Genomic DNA, 17776 nt, shown 5'->3' with positions numbered 1-17776 from the left:
ATTGTAGAGCTATCATTGTTTGAGTTAAAAAGAGGTCACTCTTCTTTGAATGTTAAGATAATTAATGATTGAAAAATTACAATATTTGACCGCATAGTAATAATAGGCTCATTTCAGTGGGAATATTAGAAAGTATTTATCATAACTATTTACTATAATAGTCTCATTTTGAATGAAGAAGCTCAAAAACTCTAATTTCCCATTCTTTCTATATTTGAGTTTGTGTCATCCCTAAGGACATTTTAGTGTTACAGATGCTCTTATACATAGTAAAATAAATACACACGTACACAAAAATATACTGTTCACACGTAATAAAGGGAGAAGCAAAGTATGATAGTGCACCTCTTGTGCTGTATGGGTACCAATTTCTATTTTATAAATCACAAGAATTGATAAAAGCTGTACAGAAATGTGCATCAGTGTTATTATTTTACAAATGTTTAAGATTAACTACAAATATTGAAATTGAAGTATGAAGAGTATAGATGGGGAAAGAAGTCTACTAACTGTTTGTATTTACCTTCTATCATCACCAGGAGGAGCCAGATAGCTCCTGAGAGAATTGACCAGATAACAAGTTCAATTTACTGAATTCACTGATTTCTGTTTTCACTCCATAAATTGCAATTAAAAATGTCAGAATTGAAAAATGTCAATGAAAATGTCAATCAATTAAACAAGATTACACACACACACACACACACGCACACGCACACGCACACACACACAAACATAAACACACACACACACACACACACACATGGTCATTTTCATGCTCAAACATTGGAGGCCAATAGAAGCATCGATTTCTATTTAGTTGTCTCTAATGCACGTGTAATACCTGCAGCAGAGTTAATCAATGAATGTGGGTAGATGGATATTGGAATAATCCATCATCATACATGACGTTGTTGGACTCAGTGACTTATATTAAAAAAGTGTCTATAAAACACGAGTTTGTATTGATCTCTTAGTGCAGCTGTTTGGGTCAGCACAAACAGCACACACACCTATTACAACTCGATGCAAATCAATCAGTCTTGCTCTGTTTTACGTAAACAAAACACCCTGAACTTCAGGTATTACAGCAGATCACTCCATTGATCTTGTGGTTATGTATCTAAATTGACTCCCACTTAACAACCATGCTGATTTGTTTGGTGATAAATAATCTGGGATGTGCACAAGAACAAGAGCAGAGGAATAAAGCATGGGGATGATGATGATGCCTTCAAGTCCTGTCGGAATCCTAGAGAGAGTAGTAACTGTGAAAATGGCTTTTTTTACTGAGAGTAAAGAATGGTGGTAAAACAAAGTAGAAGTACAGTTACTGAAATAAATCGATTATGGTAGTTAAAAAGAAAGTTTTGAAAGAAGTTAAAGTTTCAGTATAGGAAGTGAATAAAGTTGAAGTGTCCATTTAAGTGTAAGTGCTGAGTGAAGTGTATCTGTTTAAGTGAATATCACTGGCTATGTAAGCCATGGCACTGATGCTATTTGTATTGTTATTGTTTGTGTAGTTTACATTTTTTACATACTCACCTGAGTACTTGACTGCTGAAAACTGTATCTTTCATTCATATTATATATATAGTACCATCATTAGTATTATTATTATTATTATTGTTGTTGTATTAACCTATACTACACCTATATTATTATAATAATTATTATCATAATTATAATTATGATAATAATAATAATAATAATAATAATTATTATTATTATTATTATTATTATATCTTCTCATATAATTTCTTACATCTTTTTGTATTATCATTGTCATTATACAGCTATATCACTATTATACTATTGCATTACACTACTGTATCATACACTATAATATACACTACTATATTCAGTACTCTTGCACTATTTGCACTACAATTGGCACACTGCTGTACTTATGTTATCTTATTTTTATTTTATTTTACTTTATTCTATTCGATTTTATCTCATGTTAAGGTGTATTGGTGTTGGATGTGTTGTTTAAGCTACTGGATGCCTAAATTTCCTTGGGGATCAATAAAGTATCCATCTATCTATCTATCTGAAGTGTCAGTTACAGTGAAAGTGACACTCAAAAGAGTTGAAGATTTTGTTGCAGTTCAAGCACTGAAAGGAGTTGAAATTGTTGGCTAAGTGATAAATTGAGTTGTTTCATAACATTTTTATCACTTAAACGCAGATAAAATCTTCGTTAAAGAATTGAAGAAGTGTATGTTGACATATCAGTGCTGAAAATCAAGTATCAACGAATCACAAAGACAACAAAATTTAATGATGTAATAGCAGTTAACGCACCATTACAGGAAATAGGAAAACATATATGCAATAGATTACATTTCTTGAAAAACAAACACATAAAATTCATACATAAAACTATGGAATTATTATTGTTATTATTATCATTGTCATTAGTAGTAGTATAGTATGTTGAAAAATAAAAATGTCATAGTATAGTGTGTCAAAAAAAAGTCGTAGTATAATATGTTGAAAAAAGAAAAAAAAGTCATAGTATAGTATGTCGAAAAAAGTCATGGTGTCACGAAAAAAGTTTTTAAAAAAAAACCGTCATAGTATAGTATGTCGAAAAAGTCATGAAATAGTCATATCTCGAAAAAAAGTCATAGTAAAATATTTTGAAAAAAGTGATAAAACAATTCATAGTTTAATATTTGAAAAAGTAAAAAAAAAAAAAAAAGTCATCGTTTAGTATGTCGAAAAAAGTCATAAAATAGCCATATTATAATATGTGAAAAAAAAGTCATCGTGTGTCGAAAAAAGTAAAAATAATATTAAAAAAAGTCAAAGTACAGTATGTCAAAAAAAGTGATAAAAAAATGTATATTATAATATGTGAAAAAGTAAAAAAAAAAAAAAAATGTGTATTGTAATGTGAAAAAAAAAAAAAAAAAAAAAAGTCAAAATATAGTATGACGAAAAAAGTCATGGTGTGTCGAAAAAGTAAAAAAAAAAAAGAAAAAAGTCAAAGTATAGTATGTCGAAAAAAGTAAAAAAAAAAAAAAAAAAAGTCAAAGTACAGTATGTCGAAACTCATGGTGTGTCGAAAAAAGTAAAAAAAAAAAAGAAAAGTCAAAGTATAGTATGTTGAAAAAAGTGATTACAAAAATGTATATTATAATATGTGAAAAAAAGTCATGGTGTGTCGAAAAAAGTAAAAATAATATTAAAAAAAAGTTAAAGTACAGTATGTCGAAAAAAGTCCTGGTGTGTCGAAAAAAGTAAAAAAAAAAAAAAAAAAGTCAAAGTACAGTATGTCGAAACTCATGGTGTGTCGAAAAAAGTAAAAAAAAAAAAAAAAAGTCAAAGTATAGTATGTTGAAAAAAGTGATTACAAAAATGTATATTATAATATGTGAAAAAAAGTCATGGTGTGTCGAAAAAAGTAAAAATAATATTAAAAAAAAGTTAAAGTACAGTATGTCGAAAAAAGTCCTGGTGTGTCGAAAAAAGTAAAAAAAAAAAAAAAGTCAAAGTATAGTATGTCGAAAAAAGTGATAAAAAAATGTATATTATAATATGTGAAAAAGTAAAAAAAAAAAAAAAAAAAGAAAATGTATATTATAATATGTGAAAAAAAAAAAAAAAAGTCAAAATATAGTATGACGAAAAAGTCCTGGTGTGTTGAAAAAAGTAAAAAAAAGAAAAAAAAAAGTCAAAGTATAGTATTTCGAAAAAAGTCCTGGTGTGTCGAAAAAAGTAAAAAAAAAAAAAAAAAAGTCAAAGTATAGTATGTTGAAAAAAGTGATAAAAAAATTTATATTATAATATGTGAAAAAAAAAAAAAAAAAAGTCAAAATATATTATGACGAAAAAAGTCATGGTGTTGTCGAAAAAGTAAAAAAAAAAAAAAAAAAGTCAAAGTATAGTATGTCGAAAAAAGTCCTGGTATGTCGAAAAAAGTAAAAAAAAAAAAAAAAAAGTCAAAGTACAGTATGTCGAAAAAATTGATAAAAAAAATTATATTATAATATGTGAAAAAAAAAAAAAAAGTCAAAATATAGTATGACGAAAAAAGTCATGGTATGTCTATAAAAGTAAAAAAAAAAAAAAAAAGTCAAAGTATAGTATGTCGAAAAAAGTGATAAAAAAAATTATATTATAATATGTGAAAAAAAAAAAAAAAGTCAAAATATAGTATGACGAAAAAAGTCATGGTATGTCTAAAAAAGTAAAAAAAAAAAAAAAAAAAAGTCAAAGTATAGTATGTCGAAAAAAGTGATTACAAAAATGTATATTATATGTGAAAAAAAAAAAAAGTCAAAGTACAGTATGTCGAAAAAACTCATGGTGTGTCGAAAAAGTAAAAAAAAAAAAAAAAAAGTCAAAGTATAGTATGTCGAAAAAAGTCCTGGTGTGTCGAAAAAAGTAAAAAAAAAAAAAGAAAAGTCAAAGTATAGTATGTCGAAAAAAGTGATAAAAAAATGTATATTATAATATGTGAAAAAAAAAAAAAAAAGTGATTACAAAAATGTATATTATATGTGAAAAAAAAAAAAATTCAAAGTACAGTATGTCGAAAAAAGTCCTGGTGTGTCGAAAAAAGTAAAAAAAAAAAAAAAAAAAAGTCAAAGTACAGTATGTCGAAAAAAGTCATGGTGTGTCAAAAAAGTAAAAAAATCAAAAAAAATCAAAGTATAGTATGTCGAAAAAAGTGATAAAAAAAAATTATATTATAATATGTGAAAAAAAAAGTCATAGTATAGTATGTTGAAAAAAAGTAATCGTATGGCAGTAGTAGTAGTAGTAGTAGTAGTAGTAACAGCTGTAGTAGTAGGCTACTGGTATTATTTTTGCACAGCTCTATAAATTAGTACAACAGGAGCCTGAGTTTCCGGGGATCCCATGAACGCACCATGAGAGCCTGAGCAAATAGCGTCAGAGCAGAACGTTGTGTTGTGGTGGAAGCGACCAATCAGCGCTCGCCCTGCGGAGTAAACGGACACTCCGCATCGGTTCCCTCGTTGCCTGGATGATGTGTCGAGCTGCAGTTTACTGCAACAAAGAAACCGTCGCTACATCCTCGAAAACACAAGTAACATCGCCGGAATAAGGTTGTTGTCATCGGCGGAGAAGAGGAAGAGGCCTCGGTCCTTCTTACACTGTGGAGAAATCCTCTGAGAAAAGTGTCTTTTGGAGAAAAGTCGGTGAGTGTTTCTCTGTTTACACCTGGTGAGATGACCACAGGATCTGGAGCATTATGTGTAGTTGGATGTGGTTTCCTTTTTAAAAAAAGTCTGTTGATTTAATGTATAGATTTAAAATTCACGCCCAGAGATATTACTTCCCTTTCAGGTTACTTTTAGTTTGTCGCCTCGTGTTATATTATAGTAGTGTGTGCTGAAGTTCTCTCAGGTGAGCTGCATCAGAAATACTCAGTGAGACATGTTGACATGAATGTGCATTAATGTGCATGAATGTGCAATAATGCATGTGCTTGTATATGATGTACTGTGTGTGTGTTTACATGTTTACATTGTGCACATCTTGCAGCACACAGTAATGGGATGGAAAGGTTGAATCTCTGTATTGCCTGAATGTGATGTGTGTATGTGGATGTATTTATTATAAGTGAACAATGAGAGATGTGCATTCATTAGGAATCTGAAGAAAACATGGATTCAAAAAGTAGTATACCAGTGGTTTCCAACCAAATGAAGCAATCTCTACCTGTTGTCACACATTGCATTTGTCTATGTTGTGAGTATTAAAACCAAAAACTGAGGTTTCCTGCTTTTAATTTGAAAGGTTTTTAGTGCGCTAAACAGTTAAATACTCTAGTATTTCACAATAAAAGAGAAACATCTTGTAACCCCTCTGATTTCTCTTAGAGAATTGCACTGTCAAAAATTACAATTGTTTCTTAAAAGTCCCATTTTATAAAAAGTGAGATTTTCATGTTTTTTTTTAATTATAAAGCAGGCTTAAGTCCTGTATAAATACTGTGAAAGTTTTAAAACGCTCAATCCACAGGGAAATACACACAGCCCGTATTCAGAAACTCTGCATTTAGAACAAGCGGTCAGGATTTCTGGCCATTCGTGATGTCACAAATATACAATATTTAGACCCTTGACACAATTTTAAATGTAAACATTCTAAATGTGTCCCACTTTATTCCTGGTTACAGTGTGTATGTGAATGTCATCAGCTGACAGGAAGTACACATGGACCAAAGCTGTTGCCTAGCAACACAATTCTGTTGCAAAACGGAGCGTTTCAGACAGAGGGGTGAATACAGGCATATTCAGGCTGACAGTATGAGGAAAATAAAGTTTTTTTTTTAACATTACAGCATGTAAACATGTTCTAGTAGAAACACAAAATACAAGTATGAACCTGAAAAAGAGCACGATATGGGACCTTTAATGATTGACTTCTATTGATCAACATTGGCTGTTTCTATAAGCCTAAAGATGCTTAATATCCTAATAGAATTATTTTTTAGAGAGTTATAGGTGTGCGCGTATTAGGGCTGCCCCCTAATCGGACGTTTTTTGTGTTTATCGACTAAGAGTTCTTTTTTCGATTAGTTTTTTTTTTTATGTTGAATGACTTATTTCCAAGAAGCACATCTCTGGTAAACACAAGATTTAAGGTGGTGCTTTTGCATGATTTGTGCAGAGAAACTCAGATTTACAGATCTGTCGATTATATTAACTCATTGATTAATCAACAAAACCGTATGAGTGTTTGTCAACTAAGAATTTCTTTAGTTGCCGACAGCCGTACTGCGTATATACTATTTTAAAAGTAACAATGTCTTTTTTTGCAGTACTCTGTGAGTGATCATTTCTCTCTGTGGCTGCTACACCTTGACATTTACTCAGCTAAAGATGGGTTTAGGTGACAAGGACATGGATAAAATGGAGAGCAGATGGTAAGAGCAGGGAGAGGAGGAGAAGAAAGAGGAGTAGAGAGTGTAAAAGAGGAGAGAAGAGTAGAGGGAGAACAGTGGAAACGGGGGGTACTCTCTCCCCTCCTCACATGTACCAGGTGCAGCATCGCTTCATTTGCTTTAATAACAAGTAATAGGCAAAAAAAGTGTGTGTGTGTGTAGAGCGAGGTTGGGTGGAGTCTGCCGGTTGATGGATGACCTGTCGAGATACGGGAGGGGGGTGGTTGGTGGGGAGAGAGATGGAGGGATGGAGAGATGGAGGAGGAGGGGGGGATGGAGCATTGTAATGGTGACAGGGAGTCATTTATCTGTCTGCTGGATGTAACCAGCCGGTCACTATGGGAGGTCAGTCTGCTCACCAGCATCTCCCCTCGCTGCCTGTGTCTCTTTTTCCTTCCCTCTCATCTTCCTTTATCCATACTTTCCTCCTTTCCACCTCCTCTTCTTCTGCTTCCACGGCCCTTCCCCTGGTATTCTCTCCACATTTCTCTAACGCTATGTTGCATACGTCTTTCTCGCCCGTCTTTTTCCACAACGCTCTGCCTGTTCTTCTTTCCTGCCTCTTCAGCTCGTGAACTTACTGACACTTCAACTATCTTTGACGCTTCAACTTCAGTGGAAATTTCATCTGCTTTCAGTCTCTACACATCAATTATTTTTGACAATTTCAGCTGACAGCTCAAATATTCCAACTGACATTTTTAACTGCTGCCACTCCTCACGTACCGACTGACACTTCAACTATTCACTTCTTCTAAACTATCTCTGGCAGTTCAACTTTAGCTGAAATTTCAGTTGTTTTCAGCACAGTTAAGTTCAACTGACATTTCAGCTGCTTTCATTTTTAAAATTTATTTAAATTTATTGACTCAGCCAAACAAAACATGCGCTTTGTTCTCCAAAATACAAAATGACTCCATCACATACTAATGACCAGGTCAAAGCGCATGCCACAAAACAATCATAAATCCAAAAGCAATATTTTTGTGAGGAGAAATAAAATAAATAAATAAAATAGGGCTGTCAATCGATTAAAATATTTAATCATGATTAATCACAAGATTGTCCATAGTCAGAGGTCTTTGAAAATGGCCATGCTTTTGGCTATTACTCTTCAAATAACACTTATTTTTTAAAAACATTTTCCCAGGTCACACCTGCAGTTTTCTGCGTAAGCGAGCACACTTACAGTTTCCTCATAAAATTGAGCCTTTTCTAGTCTTGTACATTCTTGTCATTCTTCTCTCTCCTCCTGCTCAGCTCTCTCCCTCCTAATCTGTTTTCTCTCTGTCTTTATTTCCTGCTTTTTCCCTCCCTTTTTAAAAATCTGCCCTTGTCCCCTTTATCCCTCCAGAGGGACTAATAAGCAGCATTATGAGTCAGGGTGAGGAGAGAGGCAGATGGGATTCAGCTCATAGGCCAGATAAGGGTTTTTAACTCGGCTGTGTCTTATCACACCCTGTCACTGCTACTTAAACTGAACAGATACTGACTGGCATTATGTATAGAACCGCAAAAATCCTTAAACTGAGATAGTGGAAGTTCTGCCTGAAGCGTGTTGGAGTAATCCCTGTACAGAGGGGTGCCAGTGATGTCAGAGAGGACTGATTTAAATGCAGTGATGGGTGACTTTTTCGGGTAGTTCTCAAAGGCAACAACCGCCAAGGAGTTGACTCAGTGTCGTTGCGCATCAATTAATCAACATCTTGGTCACAGAGTAGAAATTTAGATTTAATTTTAGGTCAGTTTCCTGCCAGTTGACGGACATATATTGCTCATCTTCATTCTGCTAAGTGCCCAGTGTGTCACCGTGCTCATCCTTCAGTGTCACATGAGGCGGTTCGGTGACAAGACGGCCAACATTTTGTACTCAGTATGAGCTGTTCTCCATCAGCCATCATTATTTTTAATTACTTTATTTCCCCGCCTCCCCTACAGTGTTTTTTTCGTGTGCCACAGCAGAGTACCACAGGAAGCAGGCTCTTACAGGAAGCAGACTCAAAGATCTGAACCTGTGAAGCCTCAAATTAGTCTATAGCAAGGCACAGAATAGATCACAGAGTGGTGTGTTTCTAATGGCGAGAGTCTTGCTTTGGCAAGCATGAGCAAAGTGATAGATTGGTGCTTTGAAAAGATTTTGATTTATATATGTAATCTATCTCTAGGGTTGCAACTAGCAATCATCTTCATTAGTGATTCATCATCAGTAATTTAAAATGTCAGAATATAATGAAAATGGTGATCACAAGAGCTGAAAGTGACATGTTGAAATTGCTTTGTTTTGTCTCATCAACTGTCCAAAACCCAAAGATATTCAGGTTACTATCATTTAAGACAAAGAAAAGCAGCAAATCATCACATTTGTGAAGCTGGAACCAGTGAAAGTTTGGCATTTCAAGCCATGCTAGCGGCGTGGGGCGTTTTCATATACATGCTGCCTTCAAATGAAACTCGTGAACTCGTGTTTACAACATGTGAAGTCGTGTACACGACATGCTTGCCGTTCAAGCGGTTAAGTCGTGAAGAACACAGGTGCTATGCAACGGCAATATTAACGTTACTGTCGGTGTCTAGAAGCCACAAAGGCTAACAGTTTAGCAAGCTAGCAAGTGGGTAACATAATGCAGTAAATGGAAAAGCATAATGATGAAGGAAAAAGATGAGGCCGTTGGGAATATCAACATTTTCCTCAGACATATTATAAAATTACGAAGAATTACAATATATGACTAAAATTACAATATATTAACTTATTATGCACCGAAAATGAAACTTCCGTGGCCTCCGCTGTTTCTGACAACGTCAACAAACACGTCACAACTCGTGAACTCGGAGCTTTCAGCAACTTTCCACTTGCAAGGTCGTCAATACAACATGAGGTTCATATGGACTCTTCCTGTAAACACGACCCACAACTATAAACACCACCCCATTTGAAGGCACTATATGTAATAGAATGATATATATGTATATATCTTTCTGTCCGTCTGTCTGTGTATGTGTCTGGTTCACTATTGGTATAGTCATTTAAATATTTCCGTCCTAGGACAACCATGTAAATGTATGCATCTCTCCCTGGCAGCTGGGATTGGGAACGGATTTATATTCAGCAGCCTTTTGTTAAGACAGTGATAGACTGCTGAGCTTACAAAAAGTCACACAGACACACTCACACAGACACACACATAATACAAATACACAGACGTCGCTCAAGGAAAACAGCCCTCTCATGCACTGCTGCGCTCTGAAGTCAATGACATCAGCTGCTGCAGAGAGAAACAAACAGGAAGACGCGCGCTGCCCTTGACAGCTAGTTTGTGTCTAAATGCAAGTGGACGACTTGTGTGTGTGTGTGTGTGTGTGTGTGTGTGTACAGCTGTGTGTGTGTGTGTGTGGGCAGAGTGACTCACAGAGGCCGTTACAATGACAGGCTAACTCAACAAATAGTGCACTTAACAGTAATCTGTGCAGATTTCCTCCTGGTGCCTGACAGTCCAGTGAGTGGCAGAGATGTCATGTATTCCTGAAGATCAGTAACTTTACTGTTGCATATCCTCGCATGCTGCTTGTCATCTTGTTGTCATCCTGTGTGATGCGAGTCAGTTTGTCGAGGAGGAGATTGCAGCAGTGAGTCGTTAATCAAAGTCCCCCCTCGCAGGGAATAACGCCTGACACGCCAGCAGTGGAGTTGGAGCCCTTGAGGAGACAACAGGGGACATGAAATCATTAGTGTTGAGACAAACCGACCTTAGTTACAGCTAATGTCCGCTCCTCGTAAACACCTCATCTTTTTTTTTAGCTCATTTCACCTCATTGTGTCCTCGTCTTGTCACGTAACGTTTGGCTTCCCGTCGTTCCCAATCATCTCGTCTTGATATCGTGTCTGATCCGATCGGAAGTTTGGTTTCTGGAGAGTAAGGAGGGCTGCGTGGTGGAAGTAGAGGCGCGCTCATTTACATATAAATGACAGCACTGTCTGAGGTGTGGTGCTCTTGCTCATTTGTCATCTTGTAGTGATTCATTGTCCGCGTGTTTGTTTGGGTGTGTGTGTGTTTCTTCCTCCTCAATAGTGAAGTGTTTCTTTTCTGTGTGTGTGTGTGTCAGTGCAGCGTCATCATGTGTCAATGTGGACGCTCAGCTCTGAATCAGCTGCCTCGTGCGGCAGTCTGCCTGCGGTTTCATGGCTTCCAGGAGACATCTGATGGCTTTTCCAGTTGGATAAAATCAATTGACTCATCCTGGAATTTAAAGCAGGCATGTGATCGTTTTGGCTGGGGCAAAAAAATTGTGAGGAAATTGCAATGGATTGAAAACTAACAGGGTGTATCCTCTGCTCTGATACGCTCTGAGTGAATAAAAATGTCTGGTTGGATGTTGCATGATTCTTTTGTCTTACGAAAAGGAAAACACAACAGCATTTCCTGCCAGAGATTCTCTTTAAAAGCCTTGAAGTCTTCTCGCGTATCATCATCAGAGTGTTTTTTGTAACAGGAATCCTTGCTGGCTTCTCCGACTATTTACTTATAAACCCAAAAATAGACCAGGCAGCACTCTAAGGCCTGCTTACCACACATCATATTCGCACTAATATCATATGTGATATTAGATTTGTCCTCAGGCCTTAAAGGGAATGGGATGAACCCGGGACTGCAATGCTTGTGGGAATCCCAACACTTTTTTTATTCTAGCATCGCCTTACAGCTGGGATATAGCCATAATATTGATGGCATAGTAAATGTTAACATAAATTAAAAAATAAAATTGACAACAAATTTAAAAAAAAACCAATTATATTTAGGATGTCCTGATAATAACAAGTATGCATTATATGGTCATGTTTTAAATATGCGACAAAAAAACATTTCTACATTTTGTGAAATATGCTTATTTGCTTTGTTGCTGAGAGTGAGATGAGAAAATTGATACTGCTCTCATGTCTGTACTGTAAATATGAAGCCACAGCTAGCAGCCGGTTAGCTTAGCTTAGCATAAAAAATAGAAACGGGGGGAGATTGCTCGCCTGGCTCTGTTAAATAGGTAACAAAATCTGTGAAAATGATTGAGCTCTATAGGGATGGTTCAGACACATCCAGAGTAGCTGTTTCCCCGTTTTCCCAGTGTTTATGCTAAATTAAGGGCGTTTTCATATACATGGTGCCTTCAAATGAAACTCGTGAGCTTGTGTTTACAACATGCGAGGTCGTGTACACGACATGCTTGGCGTTCAAGTGGTTAAGTCGTGAAGAACACCGCTGCTAAGCAACGGCAATATTAACGTTACTGTGGGCGTCTAGAAGCTACAGAGTTAGTAGCATGTGACTGGATGATGAGTTGGGTTGCGTCCGAAATTCCATAATAACATGCTATTTAGTACGCTAAAACAGTATGTGTGACTTTTTTAGCATGTCCGAAACCTACGCAAATTGCGTACTATTTTTGGTGAAATATTACAGTATGCATCGTTGGACACTACGGCGGCATAAATATCCAACAATGCAATGCAGTAGTAATGACAACGTTTATAACGGATATTGACGGACAGCTCTGTAACATCAATAACCCTTCAATTTTAAGTGTAAGTATAAGATTTCACATTCCTAGGCGTAATGTATATTTAAAATTAATTCAGACTTCTCTTCAGATTCTCACAAACCGTTGTTTTGTTCACATGAGGTTGGCACGGGTTACCATGGTGACACGTCTCCAACCGGCAAGGAGGCGTATGTTGTAACGATAGTACAGCTATTGGGAATGTAATGCATAGTACACATACATAGTATGTGAGAAGCCTAGGTGTAGGTGTTGTAGCTTTCTGAGGAAAAGCTTTTACTTAACACACCTGCACGAGCCAAATTAGATCAATCACTTACAGGTCGACTCCTGATGTCAGCCTTCGTACATTTTAGTTTTTTTTCGCCAAGCTCTACTTGGCAGATACTCCACGCCAAATGGAGGGAGTCTGTATCTTGAAGTCATCACAAAAACAAGTACTACCACAACTGATTATTGATTTTGATTCCTTGGACTGTTCCATTTCTGTCCGCAGCTGTCGAGAAGAATTACTCTAGTGACACTACAGCTCCACACATCCATCCACCCCATTGCCATCATATACCATCATTTCAATTCACAGCGTAGAGTAATTTGTATATCATCTTTTAATATTCACGCTTAAAATGAGCTCTCCCTGTCAAATTAAGCAACTCTTTAGTGCAGCCATGATGACTCTAGAAATAGTCCCCCAACTTTGCTTGGATGGCAGAAATTCACGACAGTGTTGATATTATCTTCTAATATGGGACAGCCTGTGTTTAAAAAGTGTGAGGGCATTTCCTTCCCTGCCTCCCACTCTCTCCCTCTTTTCTGTCTTTGTCTCTCTCCGTCTATTTTCTGGCCATAATTACGGAGCCCATGAAAGCGTTTAGAGTCTCATGAATATTTAGGTCTTGGAGGGGAAGTGTCAGGGGAGACCCATGTGTGGTTGGTCTGCCCTAATTATGGAGATAGGCCTCCACACACACACACACACACACATACACACACACACTTAAAATGAGGGAGGAAAGCCAGAAAATGATCAAAAGCTGCCAATTTGGGAAAAGTTAATATAGGCTTAAACAGGGGTCTGAAAAAATGGCGCGCACACACACACAGCAGGGAGATAATAATAGCACAGCTGGTTGTGGCTTGCAGCTGGTTCTTTCTGCTCCCTATTGTTTAATAGTGAGCTAATGATGGACACGAGCCTGGGAGATTAGTCAAGGGGACTCTGTTTGTGTGTGTGTGTGTGTGTAGCACTCTGGGGGCTTTTCGGTTTTTGATGTCATGTCACGCTAAATCATGGTAGGGATGAACAGACGTATGACTCACTGACTCTGTGACGGGCACCTTTGAGACGAGGGGTGACAGGAGGAGGGAGTCATGCTTTTTGGCTGCAGAAAGCCGGAGAGGAAGGAAAGGGGTGCTTGAACAGAAACTATGCAGACACACAAAAACGTAATTAGAGATAAAAGAGGGATGGAAGCAGAAGGGGTGAGAAAGGAGGAAGATAGGAAGGGGAGGAATAAAAGGCGGATATGGTGGAAGGAAACATGGAAAGAGTGAGTTTGCAAGAGGGTGGGTGGACTGAGAGAAGAAAGAGGAAGTAAAGAGGTGTGTGTGTGTGAGAGAGGGAAAGGAGACAGGTGAGAAAGGAAAGAGGAAAAGAGGTTTGCATTCTTGAAGGAGGCTTGTATTGTAATGAGTCATTTCAGGCAGGGAGGCTGGCGAAGGATGGAGGTAACTGGTGAGAAGACAGGAGAGAGAGGTGTAAGGAAATGTGGGAGAAAGATGAGAGACCTCGACAGCATATGAGGGGAGGATAAGAGAGGAGGGAGTACAGTGGAGTGTGTCACTGCAGATGGTGATGTCTCTGTAAAGGTGAGAAGCGAGGGTGGTGAATTTAAACGTGTTTAGACCCAGAATAGAGACAAGCATGATAATATAAATGATTCATTGCTACGTTAGGTGCACGTACTGTGTTTTATAAATTCATACTGATCACATACTGTCGCTGAACTGAGATCAAGAGTTAGAAATGGTCCCTAAGACTGCATTCACACCAGATCCGGCAGTATGGCGAAAAAGCAAGTCCTCACATTCATTTTGAATGCGGTTGCAGCGGCTGCTGGGGTTGCCAAAAAAGTAACACCCCAGGGGTCACCTCAAACCCTTGTGCACTGTATGGAAACATCTGTATTTGGTATGTTTAAGCACTCATTTATACAGGCTGTTCCTTTAATTTGTCACCTATCTGTATATTTAACGTAGGCTGTCTGACACTTGTGACTTGTAAACACAACTTCTAAAGTTGCCCCCTCCTCCCGAGCTCAACCAAGAACAAAGTCAGAACGGCGCGTCACGTGTCTTGTTGGGTTTACACTTGTCTGGAAGGGGTATTAAACTACTATTACTCTAAACAGACAAGCTTATGTCTTAAGTCTACTCTGCTTGTGTTTGTAATCCATTCATATGAGACAGCTATCACCCTGGTTGTCACTATTGGCAGAGACTCCAATCTGCATCGTATATCCGTACACTTATAATCAGGGAATTTCACTGAACTATATTGAATAATTAGCAGATAAAAGTGAAGTTGCAGTTTCACCTCTTTGTCTGTCCATATGCACGCTCCCTGGTTAAATGACGTTTAAATGTTATAATTGAATTCATTTACGTTCCAGTTCACCAAAGCTGAGCAGTCTGCCGCATCCAATACTGGTTTGGAGGATGGACTTAGTTGGCTGATGCGCATTGACCTAAACATATACTGTAGATGTGGGTTTGAATGGGGTATGAGACACAATATTAAAGCCACTGTGTGTAAGGTGGGAACACAGCATTGGACTTTTCTGAAAGCTCAGATGAATCCAAGTTGGGCTTTCATAATACAAAACTACATGAAAAGCGAGAAAATGGGGATGCCACACATCAGCCAAAGACACTTGTTAAAGGTAATTAAGCCCAAATTTAATGGATATATAGTATTATATTGTCAATACACTATTTATAACCCTCACTCGACAAACTCTGTAATCACACATCTGTCTAGAGTTGTGACGTCAACGCTTGGAAGTCGTAAACGTAGGAATTTTTCCCATCCCTACACTCCATCCCATATGACGGTAACAAGACTTAAGCAAAGACCTGGTCAAGTTGCATCATGGGAAATTAAGGACTGCTGCTTCTGTCTTTTTAAAAATCTGCCTCTTGTGAATCGTCCAACTTTATGGAAGTGCAATATTATTTCACCGGAATACCCTTTTTTAATTAATTACATTAATTATCACAATATCCAGAAAGTGAATTCAGCTCATGTTCTGTGGGCAGTGTGAATAAAGTGTGAACATCCTTTTTGCTCGTCATGGCACCATCCAGACATTAAAGCTCATTTCCACAACGTGACGTGAAAGTCTTTGCTAAGCATCCCGTCACTGTTAAATGTCTGCGACAGACCAGGAAGTTGTGTCGTCCAGCCGTTTGAGCGCTGCGGTCTGGACAGGAGATCAGGCTCGTCTCGCTGCCACCATGTGTGAGCTTTCATCAGGCCACTTCACAGCCCTCTGAGCGGAAACCAGACCACCACCGACCACGTGCTGTGAAGGCACGCTGCTGCCGCACAGACAGTGACACACACACACTGGTATGATTATGAACACAGGCAGACACAAACACACGTGTCACGCTGCTTAATAACAGACCACAGTTTGATGAGGTGTGTCACCAGTCTGGGAGGAGTGGAGCCCACTCTGTATATGTGTGTGTGTGTGAGAGAGAGAGATTGATCAGCAGTTAGTATTCACTTAATCATGTAACAGCAATCACTGCTCATCAACCGGCTCCAGCCCGTCACTGCACTGGACCGCCTTATAACGTCCTTCAGCAGCTGTGTGTTTATGAATATTTATGTTCTTGTATATGTTTAGCTGCCAGCAGAGGGAAGAAATAATGTATTTATTTATACGTCTTTGTTTATTTATGCGTGCTTTATATTAGCTGAGAATTGAAATGAATAAACCATCCCAGCGTAGCCTGCAGTCTGTCAGAGCGCCTTCAAATTGTTTCAGGGCGTCCTCAGCATCTTCTGCGCGGTATGAGGTTTTGTTTTGTTATTTCAAATGCGATGGGAAGGCTTTTGCTAATATTCCCCCCCCCCCCCCCCCCCCATTTTTAAACCTGATTTGGTGGATTTATTTGTGAACCTAGAGAGGGAAAAGTAGTAGTTATAATGAAAATGTCAAATACTACTATGTCACACACAGAGCAATTTAAGCTGTCAGTGCAGTTGAAAGAAAATGGAAATTGGTGTGTTCTCACAGGCAATAAATATAGTGGGAAAACAAGCCCTGCAATGGCCTTTGAGTCCAGTCAGAACTTCATGTTATTCATGTGGACAGTGAGTGATTGGTTTCTCTACCTGCAGTTTTCCACTTTAGCTACAGGGACAAATTGTGAGACTAAGATTAATCGGTTTCATGTGATTTTTAAAGGGGCTCTATACGATATCCAGAGCATTAATACAGCAGCAAACAGCTATTTGCTATGTAAAGATATAGAGGAGTAATGTCTACCTGAGCAGAGAATGAAGTCACTCTCCCTCTGTGTGTGTGTGTTGTAATCTGAGCTTCTCCATGCTATGTTGACATAGCCGTGCTGGCTGTGTGTACTTTTAGTGCATGTTTGTGCATATGAGCGTGCCCCACTGGCTAGCTCATGGCCGCCACTCTGCATTACTCTCATACGGCGGTTACAGCTGATAACGCAGTCCTGACCGACAGCATCGTTGCGGAAGCGTATAGCACTCACTCTGCGGTCCCCCTCAAGTTTTCACTGTTATCGCTGCTGGCTACGAGCCGCCAGCTTGGCCGTCGCCACGTTGAGAGCCGTGCAGAGGGAATAGAAATGCTCCCAATTAGCACCCTTCAACTAAGCTCCCTGAATGCACAAAACTTAGCAGGACTGTTGTTGCTTAATACATCACAAAGCTTTATTTTCTTTCACACTGCCCAAAGAGCATTTTAGAAACCATGCTAAACTGTATGCAGCATTCAGGTAAATCTGGAAGGATCATTATGAGATGTATTTGCCTGATTTATCAAGGCCAATGACTCATCCACTGACTCATTAAGCCTGCAATAACAGTCTTTTTGGTCCCTTGGAGGCCATCACTGATATATTATCTCTGACATATCAGCAGCTTTTAAGATGATAAATGGCGAACTTGTTAGCAAACAGTTGCTTATTTATGCATCCAGCAGATATGGAGCAACAGTATGATTCATGTGGAGTCGTATTTGTGTCCACCTGATGAAT

At 37.9% G+C, this 17776-nt stretch overlaps 1 protein-coding gene across 2 annotated transcripts in view; it reads left to right on the top strand.

The window, feature by feature from the left end:
- The first annotated feature begins 4924 nt into the window (after nt 1-4924).
- The window catches only part of LOC119499094 (SPRY domain-containing SOCS box protein 4-like), an 83037-nt gene continuing 70185 nt past the window's right edge, over nt 4925-17776 (top strand). Inside the window, exon 1 of one of the 2 annotated variants that reach the window (XM_037788280.1) lies at nt 4925-5174. The gene's annotated coding sequence lies outside the window, so the exon portion shown is untranslated. The remainder of the gene's footprint in view (nt 5175-17776) is intronic. The other variant, XM_037788277.1, reaches the window with a different exon arrangement.

The sequence above is a fragment of the Sebastes umbrosus genome, chromosome 12 (genome assembly GCF_015220745.1).
Source record: "Sebastes umbrosus isolate fSebUmb1 chromosome 12, fSebUmb1.pri, whole genome shotgun sequence".
Lineage (NCBI taxonomy): Eukaryota > Metazoa > Chordata > Actinopteri > Perciformes > Sebastidae > Sebastes > Sebastes umbrosus.
The sequence above is the reverse complement of the archived record's forward strand: the minus strand, read 5'-3'. Positions and strand labels throughout refer to the sequence as shown.